At 41.3% G+C, this 25522-nt stretch overlaps 1 protein-coding gene across 1 annotated transcript in view; it reads left to right on the forward strand.

Annotated features, from left to right (window-relative positions):
• The first annotated feature begins 13999 nt into the window (after positions 1-13999).
• Positions 14000-25522, forward strand: part of LOC124286412 (myophilin-like) — a 29199-nt gene continuing 17676 nt past the window's right edge. The window contains exon 1 of the mRNA XM_046722780.1: positions 14000-14214. The gene's annotated coding sequence lies outside the window, so the exon portion shown is untranslated. The remainder of the gene's footprint in view (positions 14215-25522) is intronic.

Genomic DNA, 25522 nt, shown 5'->3' on the forward strand with positions numbered 1-25522 from the left:
ATACGACAATTTTTTCCGATTGGTAAAAGGGGAGTAACTCTAAAATTTCAATCAGACGCTCACTCTCCCTACTGAACCGCGATCAAAGCCCGCAACATTCCCGTTCGTACCCCGGTAATGACATTTTTTTTCATGCAGATAACCGTGTAGAAATTCATTGCGCGTTGTTACATATTCACGTGCACTTTTTTAAAAAGTACACAGTTCCGTGAGCTAATAGCGTCATGGAATCCAAATAACGGAAAGAGTTCCTTCCGTTCCCTAACTTAAATTTTGGACTTTTAGTCATTTTTGTGAGTTCTCTAGTAATTGTTGTATTAAGTTTTGTTAATAAGCGAACGCTTTAACCACTAGGCTACCCAACCTGCCCCTTAGATAACTGGAATGACGTTAAAACCGACTTTCATTATTAACCATACTCCCGACAGAACCTTATAAGTTGCACGAAACATCAGATCTGCGTTGACACGGATGTCAAAAGTTGCTACATTGTTGACATATAATTTGAATTTTGAAGTCGGCTAATTGCAGCGTTTGGTCTAACGCAGGTCATGCAGAATTTATACGTTTATATCAGAGAAAGGATAAACTCTGTTTTTATTATAGTGAGAATCGTGGCATTAGGTCAGACCATCATAAATAAACAAAACATTATGTCTCATCGACTGTCGCCCAGTCTACTCGCGACCTTGAACTTCATGTTGTTAATGAGAGTACTTTGTCTCACTTAAACAAAGTGGACAGTCGTTAGAAATGTCCTCATTATGTCAACAGATGCAACCTTGTATCGTGAATCTATTGAGCTCCGCAGGCGACAAGTACAACCAGTTCGTAACATATAACGTTGTGACCTATAGGAGGTCGTGAAGCCAACACGACGCGACGAGAGGAGCGGCTCTCCGGCTTCCGTCGCATACACTGATTCGGTTTTCAGGCAGTGTTTTCTGTTGAATGTTGATGTGTCTTAGTTGGTGATGCTTGTGATTAGACGCCTGCAAAACAATTAACTGTCCTCTTTATTATACAGTAAAGTATCGTTAAAACGAACTCAAAGGGACCACTACTTTCAGTTCGTTTTAACCGTAGTTCGTTATACACATTCTGGCCCAACGATAAAGTATGTGCCAGGGGGCGAAAAAATCCTGTTCGTTTTATCCGTCATTTCGTTAGAAGTGTGTTCGTTATAAACGTAGTTTATAAATATATAAGTGTATTTTATACAATTGATTTCGGTGATCTGCGCCCGTTTCTGCTCGGTCGACCAAAAAGAGTGAGTGAGTGAGTTGGGTTTTACGCCGCTTTTGCAATATTCCAGCAATATCACGAAGGGGGACACCAGAGGGTTCACACATTGTACCCATGTGGGAAATCGAACCGAGCGAACGCTTTAACCACTAGGCTACCCCACCGCCCCGACCTAAAAGAACAGTCTGTCTGTACAATCATCAGCAACGCATGATGTATTCTTTTGCATCACTGAACTAGAATTATAGTGTGTTCTCTCTTAAATGCTGATGACGTGGCTAACTCAACAGATACAGTAGGGAGACTACAAAAACATATTGATGTTCTTAGTACCTTCTGTGACAAATGGGGTCTCGCTCTAAACAAAACTAAATCGCAGATTGTAGTTTTTCGAAACGGAGGATACCTGCGCAACTACGAAAGGTAGTTTTATAAAGGATCGCAGATTTAGGTGGTGTCATACTATAAATATCTCGGACTGATCTTTACACCCAAAGCAATATGGACTCGAGCTACAACAACTTTAGCTCAGCAAGCCGAGAAAGTGTGTCAGGTAATCTACAAACTACATTATATGTGTGGTGGACTGCCGATCAATGTAGCTGCAAACCTATTCGACAGAATGGCTTTACCAATCTTGACATATGAAGCTGATATCTGGGGTTTTCAACATATACAATACATAGAAAAAGTTCAGCTGAAATATTTTCAAAAAAATTATGTACCTAAAAATGCATGCAATGCTGCCGTTCTTGGAGATTGTGGAAGACATACTGTTTTCGTCACACATGTAATGAAGTTAATCACATACTGGACCAAACTTCTTTTGATGGACAATCGCCGACTTCCAAAGCAGACCTATGTGATGTTATATGGGTTGGACAGTTTAAATCGTACATCATGGGCTTCAAAGGTTAAACAGATATTATTTCAATATGGATTTGGATACACGTGGATCATGCAGGACTTCGGAAATAAAACACTCTTTCTATCAGAAATAAAACAACGTATCGTCGACGTAGATATTCAACAATGGCAAGCAGACATTAAAAACAACTCTAAACTATCCTCATATGCTACCTACAAATCAGTTTTAAATGTCGAACACTATCTAACTCATATCAACTTAAGAATATACCGTCAAGCTTTGTCAAGATTTAGATGTGGATGCCACAATTTAAGGATTGAACGTGGACGAAGAATCGGAATAGATGTAGAAAGCAGATTATGTACACACTGCAGCCGCTACGGAATAGATGTAGTTGAAAATGAATTTCAGTTCTTACTTGTATGCAAAGCTTTTTCAAATTTACGAAAATCATATATTCACCCTGTATACCATGAACATCCCTCTGTTGCAGCATTTGTCAATCTTATCAATTCCACATGTCCTCAAACATTGCTAAATCTAAGTAAGTAAGTATTCTTAACATTTAGACTTTACCCATTGGTACACCAATAATGTTATTATCGTGCATTGTGTATTACTGTAGTACCTTGTGAAATTTATTCATCGTTTATATATTGATGTATAACAAGTATGTGTACATGCCGTTAATGTATGTCCTATGGGCCTGTGGCCTTTGACTTGAATGAATAAACAAACTAGAATTATATTACTTTCTACACTGATCTCGTGTACTGTTTGTAGACGGGTTGTATAACGTTTAAAAAACGAATGTATATAGCTTTTGCACGTTATTAAATATACACGTGTTAATTTGATACTAAACCCGTTATCAAGCAACTTATGTGATATCACACATCATGCTTGACCCGTGAAGATCCGGGTTAAAATTGGTCTTCAGTAACCCATACTTGTCGTAAAAGGCGGATAACGGGAGGTCAGGCTCGCTGACTTGGTTGACACATGCACAGGGGTTCGAATCACTGTTTAGACAATAATTTAAAAAAATAAAAAATCTAGACTTACATGTATTTTAGGTAAGTGTAGCGGGAGAATTTTCTAAAAAATCCATTTCTTCACCGATTTCGTTCAAATTTGAAATATAAGTTGCTCATACCATATAAAACAATATACGATTGCAAATGTCTAGATTTTTTATTTTTAAAAATTATTGTCCAAACAGTGATTCGAACCCCTGTGGACACATGTCATCATATCCCAATTGCGTAGAATGATGCATGGATGTTGATGACTGGATTGTCTGGTCCAGACTCGATTATTTACAGACCGCCACCATATAGTTGGAATATTGCTGAGTGTGGCGTAAAACTAGACTCACTCACATCATATGCTTGATAACGGTACTAGTTGCATTTATGTATTAAAGACGTTGCTCCCTTTTCATTGTAGCACCGTGCAGATGCGAATTTCACGAAATCGGGCATCGAACGGGCCACATTTATCAGTGTCACATACGATCCCTATACCATGTGAATACCTTAGGGTTGGTCTACATGTTATTAATTACATGCTGTATAATGTTAGACATCCATATTTTTATGGGTTTCACGTAATATATTACAAAAAAAACCCCAAAAATATACATTTATGTAAAAATGTATACATATATGTACAATAGAACTCCTCAAAAAAAAGAAAAAAGAAACGCACAGGCCAAAAATAAGGAAATGTATTAAACGTATTTAAGTGTACATAAGTCGATTAAGCTTGAACATAGATGAAGGAAATTCGACACACTTGAGATTTGGAAGGCCGGGAAGGACATTGACGTCTACATGGGCGAGATAGGCACCTGTGTGGGGTCGAGCGTTGTCGTGTTGAAACAGCTCCCTCTTGCGGTTAAAAAGTGGGGGGAAATGAGGTAGCAGGATTTGGTCAATGTAGCGATTTGCCGTGAGATTGTCATGAACCACCACCAGCTCTTATCTTGAGTTGAATTGAAGCGGGTATATCGATGCCATAATCGAGATATAGTGCTGTGGTGGACGTTGAAGTAAGTGTCTTGCAACGGCAGACGGGGACTCCCCTGCTTCCAAACGTCCAATGGCAATATTTCGGTCAGTAGCATCTTGGTACTTTTTATCTTCGTTTACGTCGTAACTTTCGTAATTAAATGATGACTATGGTTTGGCCTTTTATAGTCGATGTCTCTACTCATATTTCCAACAAATTGCACGTGCATTACTTGGATAACTTTTTCTGCATGCACTTTGCATGTATCGTTTTCATTATTTATGACAAACGTTTAAACCCCAATTTTGTGATGCGTTGACGCGCACGACAACCACGACATGATCAACGGGATTCGAACATAGGAAATGTCTTAATGACGATTGCTGTCAAAATATATCGAAATGAACTGCTGAAAACGCCTGTGCGTTTCTTGTTTTGAAGAGTGTAGCTGAAGAAATAGGACGGTGACCTGGGTGTTTTGTGAGTGTGTGATGGTTGAAGTATTTCCGTATCACACCGGAGCGTATATTTATACAACGGCGGAGATCACTGAGATAAGGAAACGTTTTATCATTTTCCATCGGGATATAAAAAATCAGTGCAGACGGGAGATGGGAAACGTAGGGAAAATGTATGAAAAGCCTTATCGGGCAATGAAAGGGCCAAACAGGTGAAGAAGAGCTGCAGCTATAATATATCTCTTTATTCAGGTACACAAAGCTTTGAGTGGATGGAATCCGCCAAGCATGAACGCATAACATATACCGTGACAGCATTAGCTTCTGCCCTATACCTCACTTGGGGCCATCAGCAGACACAACTTAGTCCTTGTACTTTGTCGTCCCTACACTGACTCAGGTGGAAGTAATCCTTCCGTATCAACCGCGAAACAAACCTTAACATTTCCCACCAAGCGAGAATTGTCGTCTGCTCACATGGATGCTCTGTTGGCCTCGTGCTTGTTAGGCAGAGATTATTAAACGCGCTCCGTGAACCAACCCCCCTTTGCCTTTATTACCCTATATCATATATAAAACATCATGCGCTGCTGATTTCTACATTTCCCAATTTCTTATAATGCCCCAACTTTCTCGACACAACCGCCGACAACTGTTATTTCCAACCCCTGTACCTGGAGAAAGCTATATCATATCATGGAATGGGTCATGTCTGTAGACCATTTTCGGTTTGTTAAAGCCTGACGGCGACCTGGAAATGGTCAAGTCTCCATCAGTCCAACCAGTGATCGATAACACGAGCAACGACCCACGCCGGCCGGGCAAGATACCACGCCAACAGACAGGACTCGGTATTCGACCACCCTGTCCACAAAGTCGGCTCATATGACCAGACTTCAGCTGCTGGGAACATATTCTGCTTGGGTTCCGGGGAAGTGTTTGATAAAAAGTCAGTTACGTAGGCATGCGATTATTATAGTTCGACTGAGTGTGCGTTATCTTTTAACGAACGTATATTTTGGCCATTTTCGTATTGTATTGCGTTATATCTTCTATGTGAGTGGGGGAGGTGGGGTAGCCTAGTGGTTAAAGCGTTCGCTCGGCACGCCGAAGACCCGGGTTCGATTCCCAACATAGGTAAAATGTGTGAAGCAAAACCACACTGAAGTCGTCCGGAATAACACATACAAGTATTAACGAGTCAGGACTAGGTTATAATGCCACTTTGTAATGTAAGAATTCCCAGGAGGATGGGGTTTCTGGAGTAACAGGATCTCAACTAACGAGGTACAACTGTGTACAGTATTTGATCATGATTGAGTTTGTTCACTCATAGGGACCATGGTAATGTTTCAATTGCGATGATGTTTCAGATATGTTTGAAGAGACGTCCAAATCGGATTCACTGTCCAGACTGGACGCATCAAACCCCGTCTACCCCATTTTGTGATTGGGAATTACCTGTGACAATGAATGAATTTTCCGTTACATCAATTTCGTAATCACAAAGTTTCTGTGACATAAGACCAATGCATGGAAATTGATATACATGTACGCGTGTTTTTCGCTGATAAAACAGCACATGCTTTATGATGAAAGGGGATCAACCCTAATCGGAACACATTGTATTATTTTTACACTTCTTTATGGGATCATTTGTCACAATATACCGATTATTTACAAAACAAAAAGGATTAATTTCGTGACAACTAATGGTTTTACATGATTATCAGTAGCTTTCTGAACATCATAATATTTACTTGTTACTGATGGAATCCTAATGTAAGTAAATGTGGATTCAACTCTCTTGTAATATTCATTTTGTAGGCATACAGGCCATTTACCGTACCTTACCCTTCCCTTGCCGTCGCAAAAATCACAAAGACTCCACTCTCACTGTGACCAAGTAACCTACCAGTGTTGTGGGGTGTAATACCGCGAGGGACAGTATTTCGGGTATATCACAACAACTTGTAAGCGTGATGATAAAGACAGGCCTAATTGATGCAGGTGTCAGAGGACTGGTTAAACCCACGTGTCTGATAAAGACAGGCCTAAATGATGCAGGTGTTAGAGGACTGGTTAAACCCACGTGTCTGATAAAGACAGGCCTAAATGATGCAGGTGTTAGAGGACTGGTTAAACCCACGTGTCTGATAAAGACAGGCCTAATTGATGCAGGTGTTAGGGGACTGGTTAAACCCACGTGTCTGATAAAGACAGGCCTAATTGATGCAGGTGTTAGAGGACTGGTTAAACCCACGTGTCTGATAAAGACAGGCCTATTTGATGCAGGTGTTAGAGGACTGGTTAAACCCACGTGTCTGATAAAGACAGGCCTATTTGATGCAGGTGTTAGAGGACTGCATGGTTAAACCCACGTGTCTGATAAAGACAGGCCTATTTGATGCAGGTGTTAGAGGACTGGTTAAACCCACGTGTCTGATAAAGACAGGCCTAATTGATGCAGGTGTTAGGGGACTGGTTAAACCCACGTGTCTGGTGGTATCAAACCTAGAAACATGATCCAGGTGAACTGGGATTCGACTCCATGATCATGGATTACTGGCATAAGCTGGTTCCCGGCTCCCTTGGCGCTTCGTCAGCGTATATTGCGATATGAGAACAGGAACCCAGCTTATTTCTTGGCACTCCCGAGGGACGAAGCTATGTCGAATTACGGCGCCTTGGACGACTTGCCACCAATGCTTCAATGTGTATGACTGGAGATATCAGATTTGTAGATACATTTCAAGGTCAGTGACTGACACAGTGGGATGATACGTCATCAAGTCATGTTAGCTTGGCATATCAGACAGCTTGAGTGAGTGAGAAGGGTTTTACGCCGCTTTTAGCAATATCGCGGCGGCGGGCACAAGAAATGCTTCAAACATTGTACCCATGAGGGGAATCGGACCCGGGTCTTCAGGGTGACGTATGCGTGGACGCATTGATCACTAACGCTACACCACCGCTGATCAGACAACTTGATGTCTGGGAAAGAACATAATGGTTACATGTTGGTTACATTTTGGCGATCCTTGATTTTGGGTAACCTTTCTTAACACTGCAGGCGAACTTGACGTTTCTGATGATCTTACAAACAAATACTTAGTTATAAAGTTTAATTAATGCGAGTCAAAACCACTCGTTTTCCGTTATCACATCGTGTCTCGAGAAATACGGGGTTTTATCAAGTCCCGAGTAAGGTTGTATACCTTACGACTTGTTGACAACAGCTGATTGATAAAACCCCGTATTTCCCGAGACACGATGTGATAACGCATTTATCTAGCCGAATGTTTTTACTAAATCAAAAGAAAACAATACGCATCGAATCGACTTGTTGACAACAGCTGATCGTAAAATTAGAAATGCATAAATTTCAGTCAATGTTCTACACATTAAGATCTATATGTTATTTCTTAGATATGTTATGCCTATACACTGTGCAAATATGTAAGACACTTTATAAAGCAAAATACAACATACTGTCACTTTATGACACTTGTGCAAATTGAAAGATATATTTCCTTAGATATATTCTACAGTATTATAAACATGTTTTAAGCTAGTCCAGATATAATAGCTTCCAACCTCCAACTGTAACAGGCAGGCATAATACACTGTACTGTAATAAACTCTGTTTATATTGCTATACCAGTAGTTGAAGAGGAATACCATTTAAATTGTCAATGTTTAAAAAATGCATAAGATAGAATGTTTTCCACCTTACATATATATTGGTAACCCGTGTAAAGATAGTCTTGTTAGACTTGTGTCATCTAAGGATGATGTTTTGATAAGTATTGCTACTTTTTCTTTAGAAGGGTATATTATGCCTGTACATTGTGCAAAAATGTTTCCATAACTTTCAGAGGCAATTATGTATGACTATTACTGGTTTTACCAGCATCAAACCAAATGTAAAATTATTCTGTAATGTGGGCCATGGCCTTGTATATTGAAATACTGTCTGTCTGTCTGTCTGATCGAATGACAAATGCAGCGCACGTTTTACTAAAGGCTTGGCGATTCACGCTTTTCTCACCTCGCGTGGCGGGATAATATGACTTTTGTACTTCCTGCTCGCGGAACCACGTGAACCAATCAAAACTCGACATTCTTACATGAGGCTGGATAAACGTTTATACAATCCTCAGCGAAGTGTTTATCGCCCATTTACTACAGACGTCTAAAGGTAAAGTTATTATGATCGACGTGAAGGTAATAACATATACAGCGATCGTAAGTCCTATCGTTATTTATATTTAAAGGCAAAATGTCACGCCACATTTCTCTAAAAATACATAATGCATTTCTCTCAATAATACTAACTATCAGCCCTCGGGGAACCTACCATATTATTTATTCCAAATATATTATTACGTATTTAGATTACAATATTAAATTAAAAAGTTCGACTGAATTAATGCAACGTTGCATTAAATCGACTCTCGCGCCTCTACCGGCCGAACATTATTTCAAGCGAACCCCATAGAGTTGTGTCCCTTGGAGCGCTCTTCACGAATATCCTACGGACAACGTGTGATTGAAACCAGTTCGGCAAGCACCGTCAACAAAGCGTGCGACAGTTTTCAATGTAGTTTACATTCCATAAATGGCAAGTGTTCTCTGTTTGAAAGCTGTTCGCCTCGAAGTTTCAATTATCGATTTCAGGCAAGTCGTAAGGGATAATAGATCTTTTATTGCATCAATAGGAAGCTAAAGTGAGTGCATATGCCCCCAATATATAAAATAAAAGGCCAAAATATTGTCGAAAATGTGTGACACTGTGCCTTTAACGACAACAACGCATCTGTGGTCCCTGTAGTGTTGTCTTTGGCGATCTCAACATATGAACACACGTGTAGGCCTTATTGTATTTGGTAACTTAATCGTAACTGTAGGTCCCAACGTTGTCATATTTGACAACTCCAACACATGTATAGGCCGTCATGATCTTATATATGACTACTCGGAACGCACCTGTAGGATCTCTCGCTCTCATTTACACCTGAAAGATTTTTTAATATAACTGGATGTTTAAGATGATCCTTGTAAGTCAATCACACTACAAAGGGTTTTACAACTTCTACTACCATCAAGCAAAATGTAAAGCCAGGGATTGATTTGAACAAATAATAAAACCGCATCCGTTGTTGAAGGACTGACTGAGTTTGGTTTTACGCCGCTTTTAGCAATATTCCAGCAACATCACGGCGGGGGTCACCAGAAATGGGCTTCACACATTGTACCCATGTGGGGATTCGAACCCGGGTCTTCGGCGTGACGAGCCAACGCTTTAACCACTAGGCTACCCCACCGCCCCGTTGTTGAAGGAGAAACATGTATGAAAAATTAAAAGTAATGTTGTTCTTAGGTAAATATAATATAATTTTAAAACACATTTATGGTTTCATGGGCGTGTACAGATGGCCACAAATGGAGGCTACGAATGGGTGAATTTACATAGATTGCATCACTTTTAACTAAACCGCCTTGATCAGAATGTTCATTTATTTTCAAAGTACACTAAACATAGCTCTATACACTTTTGCACAGTATACTCTATATTCCCAAGTACAATGCATACACAATAAAGTGTAACATTCTTTTGACCAACCGCGATCATCTGGGCTAGATCAAACAAACAAACACAACATTCTTCAGACAAAGAAAGAAGAGCATATTGTTATTGCACAGAGGGGGCGGTGGGGTAGCCCAGTGGTTAAAGCGTTCGCTCGTCACGCCTAAGACCCGGGTTCGATTCCCCATATGAGTGCAATGTGTGAAGCCCATTTCTGGTGTCCCCCGCCGTGATATTGCTGGGATATTGCTAAAAGCAGCGTAAAACCAAACGCACTCACTCACTATTGCACAGAGTATGCAATATACACTATAGCCATCACTGCCGATTGTCAGTTCACTATGTATTCCTTCTATTTACCTAATGGAGTATATTTATAAAATGTTGCACGTTCCCAAATGCCATGTACATTATTAATGCTTAATGTCACACATTCCATATCACAATTACAACACATGTATACGATGTGACACATTCTGTACACACGGAACGCTACATAGACAGATGTGTGTGTTTCTTACACCGAGCAAACTATTCACAAATATAACGTCGCACACTGTGACATGGGAAGTACGTTATGTCAACAATGTCGCACACTGTGACATGGGAAGTACACTATGCAAACAATGTCGCACACTGTGACATGGGAAGTACACAATGTAAACAATGTCGCACACTGTGACATTGGAAGTACACTATGTAAACAATGTCGCACACTGTGACATGGGAAGTACACAATGTAAACAATGTCGCACACTGTGTACACACAATGTTGCACACTGTGACATGTAAACAATGTCGCACACTGTGACATGGGAAGTACACTATGTAAACAATGTCGCACACTGTGACATGGGAAGTACACTATGTAAACAATGTCGCACACTGTGACATGGGAAGTACACTATGTAAACAATGTCGCACACTGTGACATGGGAAGTACACTATGTAAACAATGTCGCAATGTACACGCACACTGTGACATGGGAAGTACACAATGTCGCACACTGTGACATGGGAAACACTATGTAAACAATGTCGCACACTGTGACATGGGAAGTACACTATGTAAACAATGTCGCACACTGTGACATGGGAAGTACACTATGTAAACAATGTCGCACACTGTGACATGGGAAGTACACTATGTAAACAACGTCGCACACTGTGACATGGGAAGTACACTATGTATGTAAACAATGTCGCACACTGTGACATGGGAAGTACACTATGTAAACAACGTCGCACACTGTGACATGGGAAGTACACTATGTAAACAATGTTGCACACTGTGACATGGGAAGTACACTATGTAAACAATGTCGCACACTGTGACATGGGAAGTACACTATGTAAACAATGTCGCACACTGTGACATGGGAAGTACACTATGTAAACAATGTCGCACACTGTGACATGGGAAGTACACTATGTGTGACATGGGAAGTACACTATGTAAACAATGTCGCACACTGTGACATGGGAAGTACACTATGTAAACAATGTTGCACACTGTGACATGGGAAGTACACTATGTAAACAATGTCGCACACTGTGACATGGGAAGTACACTATGTAAACAACGTCGCACACTGTGACATGGGAAGTACACTATGTAAACAATGTCGCACAGTCTAGTTGTTAAAGTAAACTATAAAACGGCACATTTGTTACATGCGAAGTACACTGTATACTCAACGGCACGCATTCTATATATTTACAATGTCACTTTATAAAGAATGTCACAATTCTTACATGCAAAATGTACACAATACATATTGTCACACATTTTTACATGCGATGTACATCATAAACACAAGGCCAGACATTCTGTTTTCGAAGTAATCGATACACAATGTCGCACATTCTGTTTTCGAAGTAATCTTTACACAATATCGCACATTCTATCTACAAAGTACACAATCTACACAATGTCGCACATTCTATCTACAAAGTACGCAATCTACACAATGTGACACATTCTATCTACAAAGTACGCAATCTACACAATGTTGCACATTCTATCTACAAAAGAGCACTATATACAGAAAACGGTGTACCAGCTACGTGAAGTGGTTCAGATGTCAAGCAAGGAATGTTGTACACGTTCAGTTCAGTTCCAAGTACCACGTACGTACAATTTCGTTAAACATTTGTTGGATACCGGGTAGATTTTTGTTCATTTGGCAACTGAGTTTACAATGAGGCATATGAATATATAGTGAGTGAGTATAGTTTTACGCCGCTTTTAGGAATATTCAGCAATATCACGGCGGGGGACACCCACATGTAAAGTATGGGCGTGTGTTATTGAAACAACCTGTCGCTTCAGCTTCCCCGTTGTCAGTATGTGTCATGCTCTGTTATGTGGTATGGTTGAAGGAAGGATCATTAAGGAGCACTTGGGAACTGCTGATTAGGTGACCCTGCGACAATCTGACGTCAAAAGGGCAGGGGAAGAGAGAAGGGGGTTGGAGGATTGGGGTGGGGGCCTGGGGATGGTTTTATTGTTAAGCAAAGGCGCGATGTTGGCCGGATGGGGCGTTGGGCAAGTAGACAATTTTCATTTCCGATACAAAATGTGCTGATCTGGCAGCAGACTGCACTAGCTTTCCTTTATTGTTCTACATGGGTCTTCCGTTTTCACTTGTACAAACACTGAAACGTAATATGATCCGAAATTTCAGCTCGTTTCGATATTTGTATTATATGAAATATTTTGACAGGCATCTCTCTTTTCATGACTCGTGAAGGTCTGGGATAGAATTGATCTTCAGCAACCCATGCTTGTCGTAAGAGGCGACTAACGGGATCGGGTGGTCAGGCTCGCTGACCTGGTTGACACATGTCATCGTATCCCAACTGCATAGGTCGATGTTCATGCTGTTGATCCCTGGATTGTCTGGTCCAGACACGATTATTTATAGACCGCCGCCATATAGCTGGAATAATGCTGAGTGCGGCGTAAAACTAAACTCACTCACTCTCTTTTCATAAATAATATAGACGAGCAGAATCTATATAATATTAAGGAATGTCCACCGAAAGAGGAGGCCCTTGCTGGATGACGATTCCGACAGTTTCCTTAGCAATTAGCTGTGAATCTAACAGTGATGATACTATAGGTTGGTACATATTTGCGACAGGAAAATATTTATTGCCCCACATACGACACCTGACATAAACACACGCGAAGGCAAATAAATTGTTGACCTAAAAACACGTGTGGTGCAAGGCAAAATGAGGAACTGCGTCGGATATAGCATTTTTGCCTAGGATGCTTCAGGTTTGAAATTGTTCTGAATATGTTCTCGAAAAATTTAGAAAGCTGAGGCCTTTAATTTTGTTTTCCTGAACAAAATCTTTTGATCAAGAACCGTAAGATACTCTTTGAAATATTTGAAGTTCATGCTAGGAAAAATGTCTACAATGAAAATTATTGCAACTCGATTTGGAATGAAATGAATGTGTCTTAAATCATAACAGGTGTCCTTATGTCAGTATGTATGTACGTCTGTACGCTCGTCTGTACTCATGTGTGTAGGTTCGAAATGACCAATTCTGTACATCTGTGGTTATGTACATTAATAACATCACGATGATTCAATATGGATAGATCCAATACTCCTGACATGTTTTATTAAAATCGAGTTCAATTTCCGTCTGGGCTGTGCAACATTTCATTTCAATGTCTGACTCACTAATCACATCGTCTGCTTTTGTTTAACAGCAGACGACAATCGATCGAGCGAATCGTGCGCAAACGCGCCCCCTAACGGTGAAACCTTCGTGTCCGCTCGGCAAAGTGTCATTGTCGCTCGGCTGTGCCCAAATAGCATTCCGAAGTGACGTCACGGATTTGACCTGTACAGAGTTGGCCTACATTGACGGTTCTCCTTCGACAGCGACTAGCCCGTGCCTCTGAGCGGATTTCTAGTGACAGCCGGCTCGCACAAGGACCTTCTACGTGGATTTTACCACTGAGTCCAGCCACTGTCCGCTTCTGCTGACCAGATCTTCAACCGGCGAACATCACACAGGTAAGAGGGAGTCGGAGGATTAACCAGACGCACCCATGTGCTGGTCGAACCGGTTACTGGTTAGAGTCCCGATTGACCTTAACATTCCGTGTCACAAGTCACTATTTCAAATATCCCAAATTCGAAGATTTTGGATTCTGATAAACAAACCACAGCGTCACTCAGTAGTAAAATATATTACATCTTTGCTTTCATTCATAATATTAAATAGGATCTGGTGAACATTTGATGTTAAATCTTCCTGTTTGGCGAATGACCGCAAATCAAGTGGTTTGACAGCAGCCTGTTAAGTTTTATGTTTTGCATTGGATTAAGGATTTGGGTTGAAGTCTGGACCTGAAGTGTAGAACATGATCTATAAGCCTGGTCTGTATGTGATGGGTCAGCCGCCTGGCTGTGGAACATGCTGGATTCCATCCACATTTATACAACATGATGTCATGTGTGGCTCTAGTCGGGCTCAGCAAAACAACCGCTCCACTGGGCTGGGCTCGGCATGTATTATTTCCATATTTGGATAACACGGTGTCACAGTGAGATTGTGTTGTTTTAGCATGTGCTGGTCATAGGAAGACCCCCGGGATGGTCAGAAGCTCGTAACCTGCTAGACACTGACAGTTTCAAACACAACATCCATGTTTGCCATGGTCGGCCGGCTAAATCTGCCGGTATTTACTTGTTTCCGTTTCCCAGCGACTCTGAGTTGTGTGCGGAGGCTGTGCTTGTCGAGTCTGTGTGTGATGATGTTATGTAGAAGGAAATGATGTGCAACAGCAGTGATATGGTTCGTCAGTCGAAACACTGGCTGATGATTATCTACCAGACCGAATCCGGGAATTTAGAAAAATCACTGAGTTTAACTGAACGGCAGTTTAAATACTGATTGTTTTACTAGTCGTGTAATAAAAGGGAGTAGGAGATGTCTCAGTATAAAACTGGTTTCGTCACTGGTCTCCCTCTTCCTAACCAAACCGCAGACGTTACAATGTTTGTCAGTAAAAGTGTCGTCTGCTTGTGGGACTCTGTGAACTATTTACCCAAGCCTGTATCACTAAGTTCAGTCTATCAATGAAGAAGTCTTGTCACATAATCAGCCCCGCAGGCACAGCTAACATGAGGAGAATCATAAAAAATATGAAAACAATTTGTTACAAAGCTTGATACTGGTCCTATTGACACGTATAGATGTAGGTGAACCTTTAGAACATGTGTTCAAGGTTCACTTGCATCAGTGTTGACTTGACGCCGTCACAGCTGGCTATTTCATAACGTAAACAGTCATGTATATTAAACAGTGTGTTGTTGGGGATTCAATACATTGATGTGTGTAACCAGATACTTCATATGTGCATTGACAGTAGACATGAGGTCTGTTTGAACAATACAGAACGTATATGTCCTATGTTGACATGCTCCGCTTCTCTGCGTGTTATTTGAACAGACGACCCAACCGCTCCCCATTATGAAAACCCATAACAACCCGCCTTGATCCTTCTTCTAGAAACATGATCATTAACCCGTGACGCGATGTCAAGGTGACGCAATTCCCAAGTGGTTGCACCACCTGCCTTGTTCTGTAATCTGTCTTTTACTACATGTCCACATTAGGTTCTTGGACCTTCAATGACGAGGTGATGAGCTTGATCGATGTAATATTACCAGTCACGTTGACATTTGGTCTGAGCTCCAAGAGATATGGACGTCGTTATATTTACTTAACAACAATTAGTCTGTCCCTGAGGCAAATTACGAATTCATCTATGCCATTATGCATGGACACATACCAAGCCCAATACCACACATCATACTCGTGTGGGTCTACTCCCATTTGTGAGAACTCCCAGTTGTGAGACTCCCAGTTATGAGACAGTGGAGTAGGTAATTAACAAAGAAAACACACCATACTCCCCTGTCTGATAGAATTGTTTAACCCTAGCTACTTACTGATTTGCTATGTAACTGAATCTTTTGGAGGTAACTTAATGAAACTTTATAAGATAAATTGATTAACATACTCCAATAAATGTCCTTAAAAATTAAACACTTTGAAAATGATAATAAAATATGTTTAAACCAAAATGACTTTCAAACTTCATAATAGTCAATAAAAATGTGTTATCATAATTACATATTCTTCTGAATAAATAAAATATTAAATGAACTATTTCTTCTTTGTAAATAAAATCTTTGATAATCTATTTCATTAATCAACTCATCAATGAACTATGCCTCCTGTGGGTACTCTTCAACAACTGGGCTGATCCCACTTTCATTGTGGGGATGTGGAAACACCACCTATGTGCACTAAACCATTAATTAATGTGTCTCACAACTGGGAGTTCTCACAAATGGGAGGACACCCTCGTGTGTCTAACCTATGTAGGCTGAAGTAGTACTCAGAAATGTTGAACATACATCGCAAATGTACACCTCATATACTAATCACAATTTGCGCTGAATATATACTTAGCGAAAACGGCTAGGAATCACGAATATCTTCAGGAATATTTTTTTGTAGCAAAGGCTGAGTTTGTTTAAATGTGTACTGTAATAACTATTTCATGATCCCTAACATATTTTGTTCAGTATGGATATTTCATAATGGAATTGTGCATTGGACACACCCTATACTAAATTATCTGATATGGAGTTCCCGAAAAACAGGATGAAACTTTTCACTTTGAAATATCTGTATCCGTCCCACGTGTTCACTAGTCGATGAGTTTCGTTATCAGTCACCGAGCATTTGCAGCTTTGTTTGGGGAATGCTTGTGTGCAATAGTCTAGTGCCATTGTTTCCTGTGTGAGGTCGGGACGCCATGACGACCACCTGAAGGGCTTGTAGAAGAAGGACAATCACAGCACTGACATCCCCGACTTTAACTGCAGGGAGGGGAACAGTATATACAACGTCTCCTTTGTCACTGAGTGTCTCATGGTTGACGTAACTTGAGATGACTTCCTTAATTCTCCATTGCTATTATTCCTCCTACTACATCTACTACTGCAACAACGCCTACTACTACTGTTACTACTACTACTACTACTACTACTGCTGCTGCTGTTGCTACTACTACTACTGCTCCTAGTGCTACTATTACTACCATCATCGCTACTACTACTACTACTACTACTACTACTACTACTACTACTACTACTACTACTACTTCTACTGCTGCCGCTGCTGCTGCTGCTGCTACTACTACGACTACTACGACTACTACGACTACCACCGCCACCATCGCCATTACTACTTCTGCTACTAGTAGTTCTACTACCGCTACTGCTTCTACTACTACTACTACTACTACCACCGCCACCATCGCCATTACTACTACCTCTGCTACTAGTACTACTACTACCTCTACTACTAGTAGTACTACTACTACCGCTCTCTGCTTCTAAACTACTAGCGACTACTATTACTACCAGGGCTCCTTTTCAATATAAATGGGCCATCCAAATTATATATATTCTAAGCCTTAGTCTACTACTACTACTACTACTAGTAGTACTACTACTACTACTACCGCTACTGCTTCTACTACTACTACTACGACTACTATTACTACCACCGCCACCATCGCCATTACTACTACCTCTGCTACTAGTTCTGCTACTACCTACTACTAGAATCCTCCTCGACTCAAAATACTACCACATCTTCGACCTACAGACGCTGATGCCAGGAGCTGGACCTGAGGTGTATTGACGAACCATAAAGGAAAAATCTATAACTTTCATATCCCGTGTCTGCGTCGACCGTAACGCCATTGCGGCCCTGTTCATTAACTGCAGTGCAATAACGGATATATCCTCCACGCGTGGGGCGAGTTTCATCGACTTAGTATGTAGCGTGTTCCAAGCAGGTCTCTGCCATCTCGGCCCTCGGGCTCTGTGTCAACCGTTCCTGCTGGAGTGTGTGGGGTGGAGTGGAGCGTTGGGGGGAACGGAATAAACTCACCCTTGCGAGCTATTCAAACGAGTGGCCTTAGACTTACATCTAGTCTGTACTGCTAATCTACACTTGCCACATGTTCTGGACTTTCATGGGCTGCATTGGGTATATTTGATTCAGGGTCTGTATGCCAGACTCGCTAAAGTCTTTAGTCTGCCTCACAGTCCCTGACGACCCGTGACGGTCCGGGTTTGAATGAACCTTCAGTAACCCATAACTGTCGTAAGAGGCAACTAACGGGATCGGGTGGTCAGGCTAGCTGACTTGGTTGACACATGTCATCGGTTCCCAATTGCGCAGATCGATGCTCATGCTGTTGATCACTGGATTGTCTGGTCCAGACACGATGATTTACAGACCACCGCCATATAGCTGGAATATTGCTGAGTGGAGCGTAAAACTAAACTCACTCAGTCACATACAGTCCCTGACGCGCATTATTTCCCTTCCGTCCAGCACTTTCTGCAATACTACAGCCAAAAATGAAACAAGTCTAGATTTCCAACTCACTGAGACTTCTTTGCAATTTAAATGGAATTATTTGTTTCTATCAAACGTATATATATTCAGAAACTAAGCATTAGTCTACCTGCCTCGCAGTCCCTGAACGATTTTCCCCTTTACTGCAGCTGCCTGCAAAGCAACAACCAGAAATAAGGCAAGTCTAAGATTTCATCGGGTTCAGTGTGAATCTCCCATCGAAATGGGGCTCCTTTTCAATTTAACTTGAGTTTTTGTTTCATTCCGAGTTATATATATTCAGAATCGTTTCACATATTCTTCATAGGTCTACGAGACGAGGAGAATACAACTTAGTGATATGATGGCAATGTATCTATATCGTTTGAGTGAGTTGTGGTTTTACCCCGGTTTTAGCAATATTCCAGCAATATCACGGCCGGGGACACCAGAAATGGGCTTCACGCATTGTACCCATGTGGGAAATCGAACCCGGGTTTTCGGCGTGACGAGCGAACGCCTTAACCACTAGGCTACCCCACCGCCCCCTGTATCGTTTGAGGAACCAATCGGTCTCCATTCTTCCTTCGCAAAAAGCCTTCACCTCGCCTTACCTGTAATGGTGTTTGGGGAGTATGTATTTTGTGGTGGTTTTGGAAAGTGACTGGCAGTGGTGGTTGTGAGACGTAGCTTTGGGGTTTGATTATGGAAGATCGCATTTGTTACAATATTTACTAATATATATATTTTATATAATTAATAATGGCCTTTTCCCTTAGCCTACATATTTCTTCTCCATCCCAATAAATGTAACTAAACACTGCAGACTGAAACGTGTACTGTCCTTGCTTCTGGTTATCCGGGGTCTTCAAACATAACAACCCTACTGTGTACGCATGCGTGACAGTGATGCACACAAGGCGCCAGTTCAGATTGCGCGCATCACGTGATGTGCTCCCATTTCCACAGCTATTTCCTGGTCGACGGGCGATTTGAATTGAGTGAAAAAAACCGCATCTCCAGTATTCCCATTAAACAATGCCGACCGTATTAAAAGCTGATTAAGAATTGGAAATTCTTTGACTGGCTGGTCCCAGAACAGATCGTTCCCAGAGTCTGATGTTACTAAGGGAGAGAAAAGTCTCGGGTATTGCAAGACGCCGTATATAGTACTCACAGAGGTCAATGAAAACCAGGTTCTTTCATATTTTAGCCTAGTGGTTGAAGCGTTCGCTGGTCACTCCGAACACCCGGGTTCGATTCCCCACATGAGTATAATGTGTGAAGCTAATTTCTGGTGTCCCCCGTCGTGATATTGCTGGAATATTGCTAAAAGCGGCGTAAAACCATACTCACTCACTAAAGTCCCGTTTATTTGGCTGCATAGGCCCATAGGTAATTGGAGCGTAATCCGTTCTAAAAACATATGCGTCTTGTAACAGGCTTACATTGTAAGGGGCTCCATTTGAGTCAACATTACACAAACCCCTGTTTCTACACAGCTGACTACAAACGCCGAGCAAACGTCCATATGGCATCACGTAAACAACGTATAACGGTGACTGTGTTGCACATCATTTGAAGTACTGAATTGTGTATGGGATCAGCTGCAACGCCGTGGCCTAGTACCTGACAACTCCGTCAGTCAATGTGTGTCGTGCAGCATTAAACTTTCTGCACGAACAGGCGGCGCGAGAGCAATATTGAGACTAACGCCGAGACTAACGCCCGTACAGATGTTGCATTTCTCCCATCGTCAACGTTACTTGTATTGATGGAGTTGTTATTAAAGCCATGATCGTGCCGTTCATCCTGAATCCAAATCAGATAGTAACGTGATATTGCCCATATTGTTATCTTACCTGTACTCAGGGTTGCATGAAAGTTATGACCATGTTGACTTACGTGCCTTTATGTTTTTCTCCAAATTTAAACTGACACAGTGTATAACTGAAATACCGTTCAAAGTGACGTTATACCCCAGTCACGTGTAGTACCTCAACATTCACACAACAGAAGCCAAAGACAGAAGACCAGCCAATTCTTTCATACAATACGATGCTTAATATGTCATGATATGACATATAAACCATGCATAGACATATGATAGAAACAGTAGTTTTACTAGTTTATGTAACTTATCTTGAGTAGTATTCATGTTCTGCTTGCATCAGCGTATCATTGGATTAGTTGATGCTCATGCTATCGATCATCAGTTTCGGTCGCTTTGATTGCTGATGTAGACGGAAGTTGTTGAAAACGCATTTCCTGGTTTTATTTCTTAAAAATTACATTTCCCGATCTATGTTCCTCCTTCCTTGACTATTTGACATTCAATGAATAGATAAATCTGACAGATGAGTCAAGTTTACGATGACATGTGTCAAAGCCAGTTTCGATTGACTCATGCGGCAGGTGGTATGTACAAACCCAGAGAAGGACATTCCCTTTTTCAATATGTAATTTCGTTTTCTCAAGCTTGTCAAGGTTGTTCGCTATGTGGTTGCCTGACGCATAATCTCTTAATATATATAATTCTGATATAAGGACAAATAATTCTTTTTCAACTTAAAGGCTAAAAGGGAGCCGACGTTGGATGAGGAAATCTAGACTTTCTTCATTTTTTGGCTATAGCATTGCAGTAAGGGCTGGGTGGAAGGGGCAGTACTAAAGTTCAGGGACCGTGAGAGAGACTATAGTCTGTTTGCATTGAAAACGTACCGATGAATGTCAATTTAAACAAAAAAAGTAAATCGAATAAGATGAAACTAAGATTGCGAATCCTCATAATTTGACCTTGCTAACTGAACATTTAAATCTCAGAATTTTATTCAACTTAGGATAAAAGTTGTTTAACAAACGATCATAGTTTCAAATCGCTATTATTGGTTTGTGTTACAAGGGAGTATGCACATTAAATGAAACACCGGTACATGTAGAGTTGGTCTAATTTAACGCTCATCACGAACCGCACGTGCATTAGTTTCACTGTTCCATCTACTGCGCTCACCCCCTTGTAATACAAACCAATAATAGCGATTTTAATGTATGATCGTTTGTTAAACAACATTTGTCCTACAATGAATAAAATTCTGAGAGTTAAATGTTCAGTTGGCAAGGCAAACTTTATGAGGATTCGCAGTCTTAATTTCACTGTATTTGATTTACTTTTTTGTTTAAAGTGAAATTCCTCGGTACGTTTTCAATGCAACAGACTATAGTCATGGTGTTGCAGTCGCCTCAGACGCGTGGGCGATGTCACGCATGAAATTTGAGCCGACACACCAATGGAGCATTGTATGAGCGAGCCTCGCGTCGAGGTCTGACTAATGAACGAAAATGTCAAAGCGAATTCATTATCATCATATTTCTTTGCGCCCTGACATATTTACAGGCTCAGATGAACAATGCTGGGTCATGCTGCACGTTTAATAGCCTCAGTCATGAGAGTAACACACATTCCACCACATCCCACAACACCCCATCCCACTCCACCACACCCCACAACACCCCAAACTCACCACACCACAACAGTGCACCCACCACACCAAGTACAGCACTGCACCACACCCATCACGCCACCAAACCGCACCCACCACACCGCACCGCACCCACCACGTCATGCCACAACACCGCATCGCACCACCACAGTTCATCAGTTCTGTTTAATTAAGACCAAAAACACTGATAACCCTTGGATATTCTGAGACGATATTTACGTATATTTCGCATACACTGATAGGGCACCGCACCGCACGGCACGGCACGGCACGGCACGGCACGGCACGGCACACGGCACCGCACCGCACCGCACCGCACCGCACCGCACCGCACCCTATTCCAGAGTCTTGGTTTTCGCGATTGTGCGTTGTGAGGCGCAGCTTTAGGCTGAATTAAAGAATGTTTACGTATGTCTTAAATTAATCTAACGTATTGAGGTCGCCGATAAGGAAGAATAAACTCGCTTTGGAATGTGTATATATTCTGATATCACGCTAGATATGTCGCTAGCCGCCCTCAGTTCATCAGGTCTGTTTAATTAAGATCTAAAACACAGATAACCTTTGGATATCCTGGGACAATATTTACGCATATTTACGAACCATGCACTGATAGGGCATGCGGAGGCTTTGGTATTTTCAAGTCTGTTTATTTTATAAGTTACAAAAGAATGCTTTGAAAATGATGTTTTGAGTATTATTTGCATATAGATACAAGGTACCAACTATTTATCATGCGAACTTTCCCTTGCTGATAATATCCCGTATATCATAAAGCAAGTAAATACAAAGTTCTAATTTGAATACAGAGTGTTGTTTTATATTCTAAGCTTACCAATGAGGAGTATTTGAGGTGTATATTAAGTTGTATATATGATCGGATTATTAGTGTGTTACGTATCACAGCCTGATCATAAGCATTATTTTCCCTACTGCCTAGCCCTCCCTGCAAGGCTAAAGCCCTGAATGAAGCAAGTCTAGATTTCCTCAAGTTCAGGAATCTCCCATCTCACTGGTGTCTTTTCCAATTTAAATGGGATTATTTTGTATTAGCAGATTTATACATATTCAGAGACGAAGCGTTAGTCCACCTGATCATGTAAGATAGGAGGAAGCTGCGTGGGTTTAAGAACCGGATGAACACATACCAACACGCAGCGCCCTCTGCCCTCGGCAAGACTGTCCTACCCCAGGGGAACATTTGTATGCCAAGTTGGGCTATTTGCTTGAGGAAATACTGTAACAACTGATGCAAAACACAATCCAGAGGATCAAAGGCGAGTGTTCGAATACCACCACTAAGCAGTTGAAATGGCCACCTTTGTCCCTCAGCGCCTCGCCTTGACACCCGCGTGAAAATTGCCCGGGGATATTTTACGCTGTGTAATAATGTCCGGTCAATTACATCAGCTGCTAACGAGTGTGTTTGATAGATAATTAAGCGATTGTATCGCATGGGAAATAAATGTCCCAAAGTATAACATGTTTATATTGTATTATATATTCCACTGGCTATTAACAGCATTGTGCAGTGAATACGCAGCGCAAAGGCAACCAGAAAGTAAGTACTCTACGTCACTCTCATCCGTGGAAGAATGCATGGAAGTTCGTTCAATGGTGTTGGGTCCTCGACAGTATTCAGTTAATATATATACTCTGTGAAGTTGTTTCACAAATAGTGGAATACCATTGTGAGCAGGTTGTATGGCTGCCATAAATTGCTGTACTGTAGAGACTCGTTCAGCTGTTTGTCAGATTGAATTATGACACACGGTATTTATAGTTAACAATGGGCTAAATGAGGTACAATATTTACATATGTTTGTGTGGGAGTAATACTGACGCGATAATGACATACCGTGAGCTTGTTATGCATCCAAAATATGTATGTTTTTGACAGGGACGTACGTCTTAACGTCTGTTATATTTTTAACACAATTATTTTCTTTGAAACCAAAACCCAAAACACAACAAACGCAGAACAAAGCCGAAATTCCAAACATGAAAGCAACAAAAACCAGTGTCGTCTTAGCCTGTCAACTCTTTCATATACAGTCCACTATGTTTGTAACGAACACACTTATAACGATCTGTTTTGGTCCCGGACACTTGCAGTATGTTTAAATCGAAATGCGTATAAAGAACTGCGGTTAAACCGAACTACAATTAGTAGTCCCATTGAGTTCGTTATATAAATATATATTGGTTCTTATATCGTTATATTCCCCTTCATCAATATTATATACACGTTTGTAATGGCCCCCTTCTTGATAGATGACAGATATATGGCGTTATATTACGATGTAGGTATCTACTACTCCTGGGAACAGCCTCTATCAGGTAGGCGTGATATATTTGATACGACTGCCTTGGGAATACTCAGATGTGTATTGCGTGAGTTCTCACAGCGAGGCTGTATATTTCTAAGGGTAGGGTTCGGGTAAGGAGAAGCTGCATGGCAATAGGCGGGGACGATGAAGGCTTTTGTGAAAAGGTCTAATGTGATGTGAAACGCTTGTCACCACATGCCATGCATTGAAACTGACTAACTTTTTTCTTTCGTCAAGTATGAAGTTCGCGATCAGTATTATATCTGATATCTTCCACTGTTGAGTGTTTGGCCAAGGTCTATAGTGTGTTCAGTTTAATGTCTATAGTTTCATCCCGTTCCGTGGCTCTGTGTCTACAGTTCCGTGTTTCTAACTCAAACCACCAACACACTCCAGTGTGGTGTTCACAACAGAATACTGAATCAGACTACTGTCGGGTGTGAACATGGTATGTCGAAAGAACCGCTCAAAGACGCTGCATGCTATGTTGATAAGCTGTTAGACCCGTGAAGATCCGGCTTAGAATTGATCTTCAATAACCCATGCTTGTTGTAAGATGCGACTAACAGGATCGGGTGGTCAGGCTCGCTGACATGTCATTGTAGCACAATTGCATAGGTCTATGCTCATGCTGTTGATCACTGGATTGTCTGGTTCAGACTCGGTTATTTACAGACCGCCACCATATAGCTGGAATATTGCTGAGTGCGGCGTAAAACTGAACTTACTCACTGATAAGCTGTTATGTATGCATCATGACCTGGCTATAATGTCAGAAGGGCAGATATCATGCTGGGGCAGTTCGGTGAGGAAAACAAGTAAATTAAAGGTTGTCTTCATGCCAGTACTACTAAAAGCAGTATCAGTTGAACCAGACAGTAGTGAGGTGAGGTGAAATTGTGTTTATCGTCGTGCTTGAGAATATTTCGCGCATATGACGACGTGCATGCGTGTGTATGTGTATGTGCGGCTGCTTGTACTAGCCTAGACTGAAGCTGGTTTTCTAGTGCTAGCCCAGTGAGATACAATGCCGCAGTGAAGCATGAATACCCCACTCAGAT

The sequence above is a fragment of the Haliotis rubra genome, unplaced genomic scaffold, assembly GCF_003918875.1.
Source record: "Haliotis rubra isolate DU_JTF1 unplaced genomic scaffold, ASM391887v1 Scf382, whole genome shotgun sequence".
In the NCBI taxonomy this organism is placed as follows: Eukaryota; Metazoa; Mollusca; class Gastropoda; order Lepetellida; family Haliotidae; genus Haliotis; species Haliotis rubra.